General features: G+C 44.4%; 1 pseudogene; it reads right to left on the bottom strand.

Annotated features, from left to right (window-relative positions):
- Nucleotides 1–12,996: 12,996 nt before the first annotated feature.
- LOC149355784 (uncharacterized) lies at nucleotides 12,997–16,053 on the bottom strand (annotated as a pseudogene).

Genomic DNA, 16,053 nt, shown 5'->3' with positions numbered 1-16,053 from the left:
TGTTGTACCTGTAAGTCTGCGCGGAGAAGCTCTTCAAGCCTCACACGACGAGCCGAAAGCTGGACATCTCGGGTTTTCTCGCACCCTCCGCCGCATTCAAGACAAGTATTACTGCTGTCTGCCGATGTCGCACATTATGTAAAAACCTGCCGAGATTGTCAGCGACGAAAGACCCCTCCAACCCGACCAACAGGATTTCTGAACCCCATTGAGCCCCCCTCAAGGCCCTTTCAGCAGATCGGCATGGACTTGCTTGGCCCGTTCCCGAAATCAACATCTGGAAATAAGTGGATCATTATAGCGACCGTCTACCTGACACGCTACGCCGAGGCAAAAGCCCTACCGAACGGAACAGCAGCAGAAGTCGCCAAATTTTTCGTGGAGAATATTCTTCTGCGACACGGCGCCCCCGATGTGCTCATCACTGACACAGGAACAACATTCACGGCGGAACTGACGCAAGCCATCCTCCATTACAGCCAAACCAGCCACCGGAGAACAACTGCATACCACCCGCAGACCAACGGACTGACAGGGCGCCTCAACAAAACCATCGGCGATATGCTCGCCATGTATGTCGATGCCGAACACAAGACCTGGGACGTCATCTTGCCTTACGTAGTCTTCGCCTACAACACTGCAGTGCAGGAGACCACTCAGATGACGCCTTTTAGGCTCGTCCATGGCAGAGAGGCCACGACCACGCTGGACGCCATGCTGCCGAACGTTACCGAGGAAGATAACGTCGACGTCGCCGCCTACCTACAACGCGAAGAAGACGCCCGAAGACTTGCCCGATTAAGGATCAAAGATCAGCAGCGGACCGACGCCACACGCTACAACCTACGAAGACGCAACGCGGAATACAAGCCAGGAGACCGAGTGTGGGTTTGGACGCCCATTCGCCGCCGAGGATTGAGCGAAAAGCTTTTGCGACGCTATTTCGGGCCGTACGTCGAGCGCGATTTGTAGGTTATCACATTTATTCCGGCTGAAACGAATTAAGGAATATTTCCTGGCGTGACGGTGACTTAGTCCGCAAGAGGAATCCTTCGGCTAGTAAGCCCATGTATTTGCTGCAGAGTTCTTGCGATTATAAACTGTGTTAAAACAGTTTAATCTGATTAGCTTAAGCCTGAAGTGATCACCTTCAAATCGCGCTCGACTTACAAGGTTCTTCGTCGGCTAGGTGAATTGCACTACGAAGTCGTCCCTGACCAAATGACTGCATCCCAGCGACGCCGCGTACGACCCGAAGTAGTCCATGTCGTACTCCTAAAGCTCTATTATGCACGCTAAAGGACGCCGTGTTTCCACATTCGGTGTTTATTTTTCCACAATCCGTTTTTGATTGTTGATAGCCGCATTATGTCCTAAAGCATCGAGTCGATGATTCTTTGAGAGGGGAGTAATGCCGCGAATCATTGTAGCGTTTGTTTGTTGTGTTTATTTGTTCATGCTTCAAGGCTCCCGGCACGCCGCTTTATCGCTTCGTTTGTGACGCAAGACGCGCCTAGAATTATCTCGATTGATCGCATCCGAACGGAGCCGGTTCTAGTTTGCGCCAGAATGTTCTAGTAACTTCTAAAGCTTTATCTCAAAGGTTCGCTATCAGCTTTAAAAAGAGCACAGCCGACAGCGGCGGTCATTCTGTTCGACGACCACCCAGCACGCTTGTTGCTACGCCGCCGCCGATTGATTCAGTTCTTTGCGGGCGCAAGTCAGCCCGAATAAAGAGTTTTGTTTCGAAGACATTCTCGCTGTTTTCCTGTTCGCCCTACTGCAGTCACCACTACGTGACAATATGAATATTTGCCACCATGGAACAGCCTTCTTTCAGTCTGTGACTTCACAATGACTCATGTACACAAAATGTAAACGCCACATGAGCACATACTACACAAATTTTTTGCACTGCAAGAAAAATATGACACCTGCACTGAATTTTACAGAGATGGCTCAAAAATAGAAAGTCATGTTGGATGTGCAGTAATTCAAGAAAATAGATGTAAAAAGAATGCGCATCAGTTTTACTTCTGAGTGTTATGCCATTTTCATAGCAGTAGAATAAATAGTAAGAGAGAATATCAATAATAGCATTATTTACACCGATTCCCTGAGTATGCTCAAAACACTGCAATCCAAAATTGCTGCTGAACACATAATAATAAAAATCATACACGGCATGTTTAAAATCGAAAAAAAAAAACATAAGATTAGATTCTGTTGGGTCCCTAGCCATCTTGAAATTTTGGGTAATCAGAAAGCAGATGCATGCGCTGCACAATTCCGAATTAGTCAAAGGAAGTGAACATACCACGCAGGGATTCTTTGAAGTTGATGTACAGTAAACTTAGAAGTAAGTGGCAGGCTACGAGGGAAGAACAAGTAAACAACAAACTGCACTGTGTAAAGCCCATTTTCGGAGAAGCCGCCGCGGTGGCTCAGTGGCTATGGTGCTCCGCTGCTGGCCCGAAAGACGCGGGTTCGATCCCGGCCGCGGCGGGTGAATTTCTTTGGAGGAGAAATTCGAGGCCCATGTACTGTGCGATGTCAGTGCACGTTAAAGAACCCCAGGTGGTCAAAATTTCCGGAGCCCTCCATTACGGCGTCTCTCATAGCCTTAGTCGCTTTGGGACGTTAAACCCCATAAACCAACCAACCATTTTCGGAGAATCGAAATAATGTAGCCATCAGGAACGTTTTACAGAAGTTATCTTATGACGACTGCGCATCTAACACACACACCTTACACGCACCTTCCTGCTTGCAAAGCAAGACAAACCTCGCTGCGAAATGTGAGCCGATGAGCTCACAGTAAACCGCATTTTAATTTTATGTACAAAACTTCAACAACGTAGATCAAAGTATTTTAGAAAATTCTACACTTACTACGTCTCATTACACCCTTTGTTGCTTTTAGGTGATCAAGCACTTATTGATTTTTCAAGTATTTCAAAGTTTCTTAATAAGCCAGTATTTTAAACAAACTGCAGCTGTCTGCTTTAACACCAGACATTCTAGCCCTGTTCTTGGTGCGTTAAAGCCTTTGTTTCTTTTGCGATAAAGTAAAAAAAAACAATATAACTATGTTGAGTAAGAATAGGAAGCCGACGCCATCGCACGAAGCAATGTTATCGACACTGGGATATCGGGATATCGGGAGAGGCGGTCGCCATTTGCATGTTGCCGCCGTGACCAGACTTTCGATTTCCGGCCTCCCTTAAAAAAATGGTCTATAGACTTTCTATAGACTTTTTATAGACTCTATAGCCATCCTATAGACTTTTCCTTTTGTCTATAGACAGTCTATAGAAAATCTATGGACTAAAGTCTATATCTGCTTCAATTTCCTTTTCTCTATAGACTGTCTATAGACTCTCTATAAACTAAGGTCTATAGCCACCTCAATTTCCTTTCGTCTATAGACTGTCTATAGACCCTCTATAGACTAAGGTCTATAGCTGCCTCAATTTCCTTTCGTCTATAGACTGTCTATAGACTCTCTATAGACTAAGGTCTATCGCTGCCTCAATTTCCTTTTGTCTATAGACTGTCTATAGACGCTTTATAGACTAAAGTCTATAGCTGGCTCAAATTTCCTTTTGTCTATAGACTGTCTATAGACACTTTATAGACTAAAGTCTATAGTTGGCTCAATTTCCTTTTGTCTATAGACGGTCTATAGACTCTCTATAGACTGAAGTCTATAACTACCTCCATTTCCTTTCGTCTATAGACGGTCTATAGACTCGCTATAGCCTAATGTCTATAGCCGCCTCAATTTCCTTTTGTCTATAGATTGTCTATAGACTAAAGTCTATAACTGCTTCAGTTTCCTTTCGTCTATAGACGGTCTATAGACTAAGGTATATAGCTGCCACAATATCCTTTCATCTATAGACGGTTTATAGACTCTCTATCGACCAAAGTCTATAGCTGCCTCAATTTCTTTTCGTCTATAGACTCTCTATAGACTACGGTCTATAGCTGCTTCAATTTCCTTTTGTCTATAGACTGTACACTAAAGATAGTCTACTGCCTATAGACCAGTCTATAACAATCGCAATTTTATTTAACAATGTTCGATACACTGACTTTCGACTAAGTCCAGAACAATGTCAATTTCTTTTTGCACTGCATGTTGAGGGGACCTGCATCTAGTGACCGCAACTATGTCGGGAGTCCCCCACCTCCTTCGCTATTACGGAAATTAAAAAGTACTGCGTAAGACCATTACAACACCCTCCTGTATATTGTTTTCAGGAGCATTGACAAGCTCCTTTTCGTTATACCGTGACGTATATTGTCAATACAATTAGATATTTAATGCTAACAAGTAAGCCGAGGAAAGGCAGCCGTTCTTGAAGTAAGGGCGCCCGCAAACTGTACTACATCGAACGAATACGCTGTCCCTTAAAGGAATCGCTCTACACAATTCCATTCCATCTTTCTATCGTTACTGTCCAACGCGCTGAAATTAGAAACATTTCATCAACGGTTCTACATTTCTTTTTAAAACGTCCTGAAAATAAAGGGGGAAATACGGGTGTGAGAATTCAAGGAAGCGCCCATCCCTTAGTAACATCTTCGATTAATCTCAAAGAGCCTGGTCCTCTGTGCGATTAACATCTGCCATTTCTACCTTTGCAGTTTGTATTCACGTGAATAAGTGCTGCGACGCAACAATCACAAAGCCAGTATTTTTTCGTTCCTACCCTTGCACTTGTTGCTTAGGAGCCGATGACACGCTGATGTGGCGCATATCAGTTTTCTAAACACGAGCACACGCAAAAAAGACGTTATGCTATGCAGCCTTATAATTATTATTTGAGATTTGTACCACATACTATTCGGTGGGAGATGCGGCGCGTATACCGACAAGAAGTTAAATTTCGGTTCTGTTTTCACGAAAACAATAAGATTTTTAGAGGGTAAGCGAAGAATTTAAGCTTATAAACCAATTGCCTTCGGTGGTCTTGGATATCAGATCAAGCTGCACACGGCAAGAGTGTGAGCGATAAAGATACGACCGTGAAATGGGTTTCTGTTTCACGTTTTACCCATTTTCCCGCGAGACGGCGGAAAATCATTCGGGCTACAAGCAACCCTGTGCGTGGCTGCAGCAATGGCGTTAGCGTGTTTTTCGCGGATTACGTTTTCTTCAAAATCCAGCTTCATCGTCCGCTTAGGGTAAGTCTACACGTTTATATTTTATTCATCTGGTCTCCTAAACCACTCTAAGCAGAGCTGTGTGTGCAGAACAGATTATGTGCGCAGTTACAAACGTCCTATCTTCGTTTCTAAGGCGGAAGCCATCGGGTTCTCGACTAATGCCGCTTATCTCTGTCCCGCTGTCTTTACTAACGCGCGGAAAGGCAGTCTCTGCGATGCCCTTGATGATAAGCCGCTCCTCGCGAGCTGTCTACTAGATTTTTCGTGTTTCAAGGTAGATGCGCGGCCAGAAATGTCGTTTAGCCTCTGAATGACGGCCGAAATGGAACTGTGTGTTAGTTAGCGCCGTGTGAGCTCAATTTACTTTTCACGTCCGAAAACGTACTTACATAGTCTCGTTCAGTGGTGGATTACATTTATTTTCTTATCTTTGTGTTATCGCCTGTCTGGACCATAGAGTGCTGTTCTTTTTGAGGTGTGCATTGCTTGCTACGTATGGACGCTCGCTCGGTGCGCGTCGTGGACGCCGACGTTTCAGCAAAGGTGTCTTGTAACGCTATAGACTGGAGCGCGAGATGTTTGTCAAAGTTGTATTCAAGCGGCGCTGGAGGAATGCTTGTAGTGTGATGGGTGAATAAAATTCGTTGCCGGCGCGAATGGCCGGCGTGCTCAAACACCGCGAAGAACCCACGAGCTCCATCCCATCTCCCCTTCGTTGCACACGTATGGATTCGTCCGTGTCTGTCATCAGAGCCGTTGGCCGCCGCCGCTGGCTGGCGGGCGCTTCATTTTGAAAGCTGGGTAAAGGTCGGCTCGACAAGAGGTGGCTTACATTTCGTTCCGAGTGGTTCGTTCATGAATCCCGCTCACGCGTGCACAGATTTCTAATACCATTTGCGCGAGAGGCAAAGTATGTGTTTGATTTCAGACTGCTACGTTACGAAAGCGCCGATGTGACTCGCCGCTTATTTGCGCCTAAAATTAAATTAAGCTCTCGTGTTATTATGGATGCGCCTGTTGAAGGCGTTAATTGTTTCATTGAAATACTTCCTACTTTGAGCACGTTCAATGCTTTCGCTGATTTTTATAGCAGCGTTGGGTTAGGCTGCCTCCATGCAAGAAACACACCTCTTTACTGCGCTGTTGGAGCTGCACTTGAAGGAAAAACTAAGTGAATTTCAGACGGTATTTTATCGTGACAGTAATTTGCTGTCTCAACCTCGCGACTGCTTTTGAAACGGCGCAGCTGCAGCCTCTGTGTGCTGTATTAGTTTTCTGAATAATGAGCGCGGCATGGAAGCGCTGCAACCCGCTTGTTTCTAAGAGCGCGCGCAGATGTACGAGTATGCTGTTCCGTCTTTGTGCTTCAAGTTATAGGCGCAAATCTGTGGTGAACTGGTTGCTTCTGCCTGCTGGTTTTGTATAGCTTGTGCCCGTTTGAGTATCGGCTTACGTACACTCGGCCAAATCTTTAACTGGCTTAAGCGTTGCATCGCTAAATGCACCTTGTAAAAAGGTGCCTTTTGGCTACACTGCTGGCATATTCATGTTGTAATTTGACGGGTGAGATGGCATTTCATAGTTTCTTTTTGTTAATATAATTTTTGAGTGGAGTACTTGCATGTTTAGATCAAAGTTATCAGCAATATTCATCGTCCGCCGCTACGAAGAGCCGAAACAAGCGGAATACGCACCAATGGTTCTGGTGGCGCATTTTCACTAATATGGGTAAACGACTTGTCCGCCACGAAAGGAGTGGTACTTTACCCAGAGCATGAGGCCATATGGACCAGATCCATTGCTGCGTATGCCGCTTGTTTCAGCTGTTCGTAGTGGCAGACGAATGTTTCTTATAACGTTGATCTAAACACGCAAGTACTGCACTCAAACATTATATGAACAAAAAGGAACCACGAAATGACATTTCACTCGTTAAATTACAGCATGAATATGCCAGCAGTGTAGCCGAAAGGCACCTTTTTTACAAGGTGCATTTAGCGATGCAACACCGGAGCCAGTTAAAAATTTGGCCGGGTGTACCAGGCTTAATTCACGCAGGGTATTCTGAAGCGCTTCTTCTATAGCGGTTATAAGAATAAATGCTGCAATATTCTCCTTTTTAGATCCCTCTGTAAGGTGCACTGAATCTGTATTTTATGGAGGTGGCATTCTTAACAGCTCCTTGCGAGTCAATGCAGATATGTGGCACAATTGTTCGAAGTCTTCTGTTACAAATAGTGTAAAAGGATTGCCATAAAGAGATCAGTATTGGCTGTAACAGTATGGCCATACAGAAATCAATATCGGTACTGGATTCAGAGTGCTCCAGGGATTAGGGGTCTTTGTTACAATGTTTTTTGACGACACTTATAATCTGTCGTGTATTTACTGAAATGATTGAGCCGGCGTGATAGCTCAGTGGCTATCATGTTCGTATGGCGACCTGAAAGATGCAGGTTCGATTCCGGCCTAGGCGGTCGCATTTTAATAGAGGCAAAATGCTAAAGGCCTGTGTACTCTGCACAGGTGACCGAAATTATTCCCCAGCCTTTCACTTCAGCGTCTCGTAGCCTGTGTCGCCTTGGGTCTTTGAACCCCATAAAACCAAACCAAAAGATCAAGATTGCCTTTCTAGAATGGCATAGCCAGCATATGCCTTGCATTGTAAAGCACAAGTGTAGAGATGGAATGGGAATTTTTTTTTAGTTCCTCTTATATTATTTTTTCCTTTGTGCTGTACAGGTGAACATGCCCGGATGATTTACTGCAGACAACAGGCCACAAGAATGCTTCTGAGAAAACTAGCCGGACTGTTACTTTCAACTTTTATGTTACTGTGGTGCATTATTATGGTGCATGTATTGCATATTCCCAGCCTGGATAGCTTGGAAATAAACTAAATTTGTAAGTATATTGATTGTTTCATGTGTGAACTCTGTCTGGTGACCTTTTTCAATGATTGTGGACAGTCTATAGGCAGTCTATAGATAATGGTCTACTAATAGTTTGGTAGACAGAGGTCTATAGACTGTCTATAGACAAAGGTCTATAGCACTGCCAGGCCACACCTATGGGATGTCTATAGACAGTCTATAGACATCTGTCTACTGGACCAGTAGACTTTTGTCTGTAGACTGTCTATAGACAGTAATCTACAGGAAGTCTATGGCCACAAGTCTATAGTCCGTCTATAGACAAGTGTCTATAGACGGTCTATAGACAGCTCTATAGGAAATGTTTGACCATAAGTCTATAGATCGTCTATAGACTGTCTATAGACCTGTGTCTATAGACTTCCTATAGACCTATAGACTTTCAGTAGACATTTGTCTATAGACTGTCTATAGACAAAAGTCTACTAAAAGTGTATGGCCATAAATCTATAGACTGTCTATAGACCAGTCTAAAGGATTTGTCTATAGACAGTCTATAGACTTCATAGACTAAAGTCTATAGACAGTCTATGGACTGTCTATAGAAATTTTTATAAGGGCTAGCTTCCAGTTTTTGGAAGTGCCGCCCCTGATTGGTCGTTTTTTTTTGTTTGTAGAGACGCCACACGGCAGTTTATTTTTCGCAGGCGCTTTGAACGTATAAACGCTTCATGCCTTTCATTTGTTTTGTTTTGTTTTTTTCAGCAACGCAGCCTCCTTTCCGCGTTGAAAAAATGTCGCTAATGTTCGCGAGGAATAAGTCTCGCCTAATGGGATATTTCCGTACAATGCCGCTCTAACCTTAGCATAACGGACAGATATTTTCGTTTACAAAAAACAATGAAACTCTTCTTTTTTATCTTTTCAGCTGCCCAAGCACTACTGTGCATATAGTTTCTTAAAATTATTCCTGAGTGTCCCGTCACAACCTTCCCTGTTGAATCGACTCTGCTTCTTGGCTGCGAATAGCTAGCGGCCTGCTCGATCGCACCAAACGTCCTGGCTGTTGACTGCACAGAAAGGCTTTGTCTTTTCTGTGGACGCAGCGGGGGACATGGTAGCCTTCCGCTGTTTTTACGTTTGCAAATACATCTAATCCTTGTCCCTGCGTCCACTACGTTCCTGTTAAATCTGAGCAAGTCCAGTTTTATACTTTCCCTTCTTCCCAAGGACCGCCGATGAGGTTACCCGGCCTTCTTAAAAGCTTTAACTTGTAGATAGATCTAAAATTTCGTCTATCTCTTATTACTCGGTACAAGAAACTTTAGACCCTCTACACCGTTTTTCCACAAATTGGCAAAAATCTGCATAAAAGAAATAACCTGCATCGTTACCCGGTCAAAAAATCCTTCAAAGTTCCATCAAGGATTCTTGACTGTCATTCAAGATTTCTTGAATGCACCTCTACACGCACATGCGTTATTCTGAATGTCCTGAGGGAGTCTGCATTGGAAGCTCTGACGGTACCGGTGCGGCCCTGAACGTGCTGAAGGAATCTCCATTGGCAGCCCTGACTGTATCGGCGCGACTCTGACGGTCCTGCAGAAATCTGGCATGACTCTGAACGTTCTGAAGGAATCTTCATTGGCAGCCCTGGCTGAACCGGCGTGACTCTGGCGGTCCAACAGGAATCTGAGTGCAGCTGCTCTGTCTGATGGAGCCTTTCTGACGGCCCTCTTTGGGCTCCGTCTGCAGGCTGGGTCGCTTTAGGCACGAAAATAATACTGCTAACATCGAAGATTAATTGCACGAATACCAGTCTGTATAGCATATATCTTGTAGTACCAGCACGACTGCTCACAAATGGCAGAAAGCAAGCCAGCTGGATGCATATGCGCGCGCACGCAGCTATACGATCGCGATCGGTAAGCGTTCTATATATTACGCACATAAGTTGCACGATCACGGACGTTTGTTTCTAGCACTCATTAAGAATGAACGAGCTTCCGATAGGGCATCTGTCCTGCATACGAACGGAACCAGTCGTGATGGAGCACATTTTGCACTCGGTAATTGCAGCGGTTTTTCGATCCAATTCGTTTCGTCTGCTCGCTCGCCTGCAACAAAACAGTGCGCCTTGGACACTGCGGTAACTGTTGTCTCGTTGTAAGTGCAACGGTGATATACCTTGCTCGACCGCGCGTGTCATGCAAGCCCAGGTAATCGTTCGATCGCTTCAGCTGAAGCATACGCCTGCGTTTTGCATGCAGCAAATGAAACCGCCCTTTGACGGAAACCCGGTTTCGGCGGATTCCTTATTCATGGCTGCATGTCGTACTCGCCTCGAAGCGCCTTCGATGCGCTCGCAAGTGTAAGGGTCTCGCCGCACATTATGCGAGCCCGGAATTGTCTGCGCCGTCCGGAATCGTCTGCGCCGTAATGCGCATTACGGCGCAGGCGATTCCGGGCTCGCATAATGTGCGGCGAGACCCTTACACTTGCGAGCGCATAAAAGGCGCTTCGAGGCGAGTACGACATGCAGCCATACAGATTAAGCTAATCGTGAATGACGCCCGAAGGCGCGTTGACGAAAAGATTAAAATTGCATGCCATGTGACAGTTATCTAGTGAGATGTAACTCAAGATCACAGCAACAAATGCCCCTCAAAGGAGGCCCTAGCTCCATCGACCACAAATTGCCATGGCGCTGGATTTGTAAATAATCTGGCCCCTGCACTTAATTTCTAGTTCTTCGCATGTATGTGTCACATGTAGGGAATAGGGATTACCAGCGCGTCATAACAACCGGCCGGCACCATCGGCTGGACACCTTTTAAGGCCCATTTAATTGCCCTAGCATGTTTCAGTTAATTGCATATGTGTATTTAGCTCCAGGGTATACATTCACAGCAGTAATACAGATTTTGCTTCTGTAGACAGTTTTGAGTTTTCCACACTCACAAATATGATTTATTACACATTCTGGATCACAACATCAAAGCAGATCGGGAAGCAATAAATGGGAAAATGAGCATGTTAGAATTGAAAATGCATATTTGAGCAAATTATGATGACAATGCATTCATTATAATTAAATGAAACAGCAAACATCTCAAACACACGACAAAACAAGGAGAAAGCATAATCAGCTTATGAGGATGCAAGGTAAGGTGTATAATATTCTTGTATCATATAAATGCAATCAGTGGATTTCATGTTATATAGCCTATGGGCCGAACAAAGTGGTCACTTACATTATTTGCACTACACACTTTCAAGTGAAAAACTGGCCTTATTAAACAGTTCATATAAGCGGCAGCTACTACAATTGTTTGGACTGATCCAGACTCCCACCAATTGCTAGGAGCAATCCATAGTAGGCTTTTAGTACAGATGAATAAAAAGACTGTCGGGCATTACAGACATGCTTGTGTTTGCAGTGATGTTATGAATAGACACAATGTAGTGAAATAGTGCAATCATTAATGGGAAAGGAGACTGGATGCTCAGGCAAACAAAAAAAGAGCATGAGGCCATGTGCCATTATTGATTTTCTTCACAATACTGAGACCAATCACTGGACTCAATGTAGGCCGGGCAAGAAAATGGTTTTCCACCACACACTTATATCCAAATAAGAAACAGTGCAGCAGGTGTTTTCCCCAAAAGAACATGTATTCAAGAGTTCCATCCCACGCAGCTGATGGTCACAGTCTTCCGGGACAAACTGGCTGGTTTATTGGTTTATTGGGGTTTAACGTCCCAAAACGACTGAGGCTATGAGGGACGCCGTAGTGAAGGGCTCCGGAAATTTCGACCACCTGGGGTTCTTTAACGTGCACTGACATCGCACAGTACACGGGCCTCTAGAATTTCGCCTCCATCGAAATTCAGCCGCCGCAGCCGGGATCGAACCCGCGTCTTTCGGGCCAGAAGCCGAGTGCCGTAACCACTGTGCCACCGCGGCGGGGCGGGACAAACTGGCATTGTGTCTGTAAACTTCATGCCTCAAGACAAAAGTAGAGCCGCTATAAACCACAAAAATTTTGAATGGCTGTGGTATTCCAAACATAATGAAGGGGACTGATGACAATGGGCCTACAGATGCTTCAACAATGCCAGGGTCTACAGCATGCATACCCTCTCCTCGCTTTTGGTAATATTCAAGTGCTCTGGAACATTCCCTGTGTAGCATGGGTGAGGCGACCAGTGAGTTTCACTTGTTCCATTATGTGAAGAAACATCCTGCAGGAAAATGGTTCACTGATACAACACAAAATGACACAAGGTATGATGAGGTTTACAGGGCTGGCAGAGTGTTAATTTTATGGCCATGGCATTCAGAAGTTGGTTGGCAGCCTAAACGAGGGCTTGAATAATGCAGAAAATATGTGGGAAAATGAAGAAATGTGGTTACCTTTGGATTGTGCTGAATAGGAGCATTACACAGCCATGCAGGCTGTTTTTACATTTTTGTACTGTTTACTTTCTAGACATATATCTCACAAATTCCTCTTTAATGCATTTGTGTAAATATTTGGCATTTCAGTTCTTATGAAATGACCTTTTGTCGCACTCTAAAGAAGCAGCATAATCATTAACTGTGATGAGTTTTGTGGCCATAAATTTTAAAATAGCCTCTAAGGTGGCTTGGTGGTTGCGGTGTTTGGCGGCTGACCCAAAAGATGTGGCTTTGATCCTGGCCGTGGCAGTCACATTTTGATCGAGGTGAAATGCTGTGCGATGTCAGTGTACGTTAAAGAATACCAGGTGGTCAAAATTATATGGAGCCCTTTACTATAGCTATGCCATTCCTCATAGCCTGAGTCCTCTTGGGATGTTAAACCCCATAAAACCATAAAACTAATTTGAAAAAAATAAACACACTAATGAGGTATCGAAAGGTAAACAAAAATAATATTACACTGAAACCACCTTCACTACTGTATCAGTCCCTTTCCTTTTGATTAGGCACATCACACAAGTACGAGACATTATTCACATTAAAGAAAACACATTGCAGGGCCACATCATCAAAACGATACAAACAATTATTCTGAGCACCTGATGGATGTTGACACCGCTTAATGTGTGGCATATCAAACACAAGTGGCGAGGTAATCAATCTTTGAGAGTGCAAATATATACAGTTTGTGATTACATAAATTCCAAGTACATAACAATAAGAACCATCCACCATTTTTACATAGCAAGAACATGTCTTCTTTGGTGTTAAATAATCTGAACTGTGTACAATAATGCCACCGATTTGCGCGCGAAAATACTTGGACATCTCAGGAATGCAGCCAAAGCGTGAATTTAAAACATTTCTCAGATGTTCAGAACAACCTGAAATAGGTTGTGGCATGCCAAGAGGACATATTTGGTGGCTCTTTTTGTACTGAGCAGTAATATCTTTCTTGGCACCAGCCAAATGAGCTGGAAGTTGCAAGTGCCTGCCCAAACTCCGATAGGTTTGTTGCATAATGCACCGTTATGCAATCTGCATGGGAACAAGCTTGGCTGCTGACACAAGCCGCAGTGCATGGCCAATCCCATCTTCAAAAGGAAATGTGGACATTCCCCACAATGGGCCAAACATACGTGTAGCTTTGGAAAGGTGAAGCAGTTGATGAACATTGAAAGTCATCACTGCATTGCCATAGAGCCTAGCTACCTGTTCAACGAATGACAACAGCAACCTTTCAGCTACACATATGTCACTTTCAGTTACAGTGTCTTTTAACAACAAAAACACTGCCTTTACAAGGAGTGCAAAGTGTACCAAGTATGGCCGAGGCAGGAGATCGGATAAACATGGAATACTATAAAACAAAAGCCAGTAACGCCATTCAGTTGCTTTCCAGTAAGCACGCTCCGAGAGGGGTCGCCCAATCCTCGAGAAGGTGATGGGAGATCTTATTAATCGCAATCTGGAATCTAACGGCCTGACATGCAGCCCGACATAGAATGCAGAGCCTGTTAGCGACAGCCATAGGTCAACAAGTTGTTTCGTCACACCCTCGAGGGTGCAATGCATGTAGTCCGGAGGTAGGCCCCACAAAAGGTCAAGGCCCTTCAGTTTTAACAACGAAGATGGCCCCTTAAAACCTTCGACTGCTACTTGCTGTACCCCTGCTTGTCGCATCGCTTCCAGGACACGCCCATGGGTCCGTTCACAGGCTAGCTGGCCGTGGTACAGGTATTTGACCGTGCCTGTAAAAATTGCATGTAGGCTTCAATTCCTTTTCATTAATAATCTGACCCACAAAATTCAGCCTAAACCTTCCAAATGCAACACTGCACCTAAAGCTTGCAGCACTTTGTGTATTATATAGAAAGACATGCTCAATTTATATTTTTAGCTGCACAAGAAATTTCCAGTAATTAAGGAGCTTAGCTTTTCCAGAACATAGAAATATGCATTTTATGACATTTAAAACATTGCTCATGTGATTAACAATAAACCTCATGCATCTGTTACAGAGCAATAAGTAGGCACTGTACACAGGACCTAAAATGAATGCCTAGCTGCTTGGTATAAGTGTTTTGCTTTTGCTTACCATTAAATTCACACTTTCATAATACCACTATGACACCTAATTGTCAGTTAGTCAGTATTGCTGCGGACCCATTAAGAAATGAACCCCCTTTGAAAGTGTGAATTAAACTTACCATCAACACATGTACCTTCCTCAAGGCACCAGCTGCACCCGTAATGCCCATTAAACTGCTTAATGTTGAGGACAGATGCTCTTGCTGGCGAGTCCACACAACACATAACCGCATGTACAGATGACTTCACAATTGTTCCAGCATGGGACCAAACAACTGTCCCAATACTGTTGACCTCGTCAACAAACCTGCGCATAAAAATATGCATAGGTGGGTGGTCCTTTGCAAACCACAGCCCTGATAGTGCAACATTTTTCCACCGGAGTTCTACGGGCAGTTCGTTTACCATGACCTGAATAGGCCAGATGGAACTCTTGGACGACTCGAACACAGGCGCCCCGTCAGTGTTAAAAGTCAGTGTGATGTCACTCCATGACATGTTGAGTTGTCGCCGAATGCTTCTGTATAGGTCACCATCAGTGACATCTTTGTAGGTTCCTGGCTCACGAATCGCTGTCGAAAGCTTCTCCAGATTTTGAAACAGGACGGAGCTGTAATGCCTGATCAAATTTGTTAGTTGCTGTTTGAGGTCAAACATGACGAAAAAACTTCCCATTGCTATCAAATTTTTCTCACTCTTCTTCCTGTTGCAGCTGTTACATGTTATTTCACTTTTGGCAGGGACTTCATGAGTAATGCCAAGATATTCATAACAATGCCAGCAGAACCGATGCAGCCTCAGTGCTTGTTTTTTGTCCTTGCAGACCTTCCTTAGTAGATATGTAGTTGGTGGCACAACCACTTCTCCAAAGAGGGCGTTGAGAAGGACAAGGAGGCCCCTAACCTGTGACCAAGTGAGCCCTGCTGTCACGATGTACGCTAAGATTAACAGCAGTGCTTATGCTTTTGTTGTGGACTGATGTGGCAGATTTTTCTGAGAAAGTTTCCCAAGGTAGGCCTCGAAGTCGTCAGAGAAGTCTGGGTTGTCAGTTTCATTTCCCTCGACATCATCACAGTTTTCTCCCATGTCTTCATTTACGGTGTATTCCACACATTCTTTGTCTGAAGTGTCCGTGCTGTAGCCTGTCTGACAGTCCTGACCACCATCACTGGCAAAGGCAGCACTTTCATCTTCATATGTAAGAGGATCTGCAGCATCATTTGGGGCTGTCCCTGGGCTGATATGAGTCAAGCCTGTACTTGGGCCTTCACCGCCACCAACACTCGGAGATTCACTCTCACTGCCTTCAACGCTGGCTTGAACCTCCAGCTGCCTGGTTCTGATTGTCCTGCAAATGAAAATAAACATCATGTGGCTTGCAATAAATATGAACAATTTGAATTTGTGCGTGCATAGATTATCCAACTTTTTATCCTTCACCAACTGCAT

Source organism: Amblyomma mixtum, chromosome 3, assembly GCF_055824585.1.
Source record: "Amblyomma mixtum isolate Tamu chromosome 3, ASM5582458v1, whole genome shotgun sequence".
Classification (NCBI taxonomy): domain Eukaryota; kingdom Metazoa; phylum Arthropoda; class Arachnida; order Ixodida; family Ixodidae; genus Amblyomma; species Amblyomma mixtum.
Note: the sequence above shows the minus strand (reverse complement) of the source record. Positions and strands in the feature narration are given on the sequence as shown.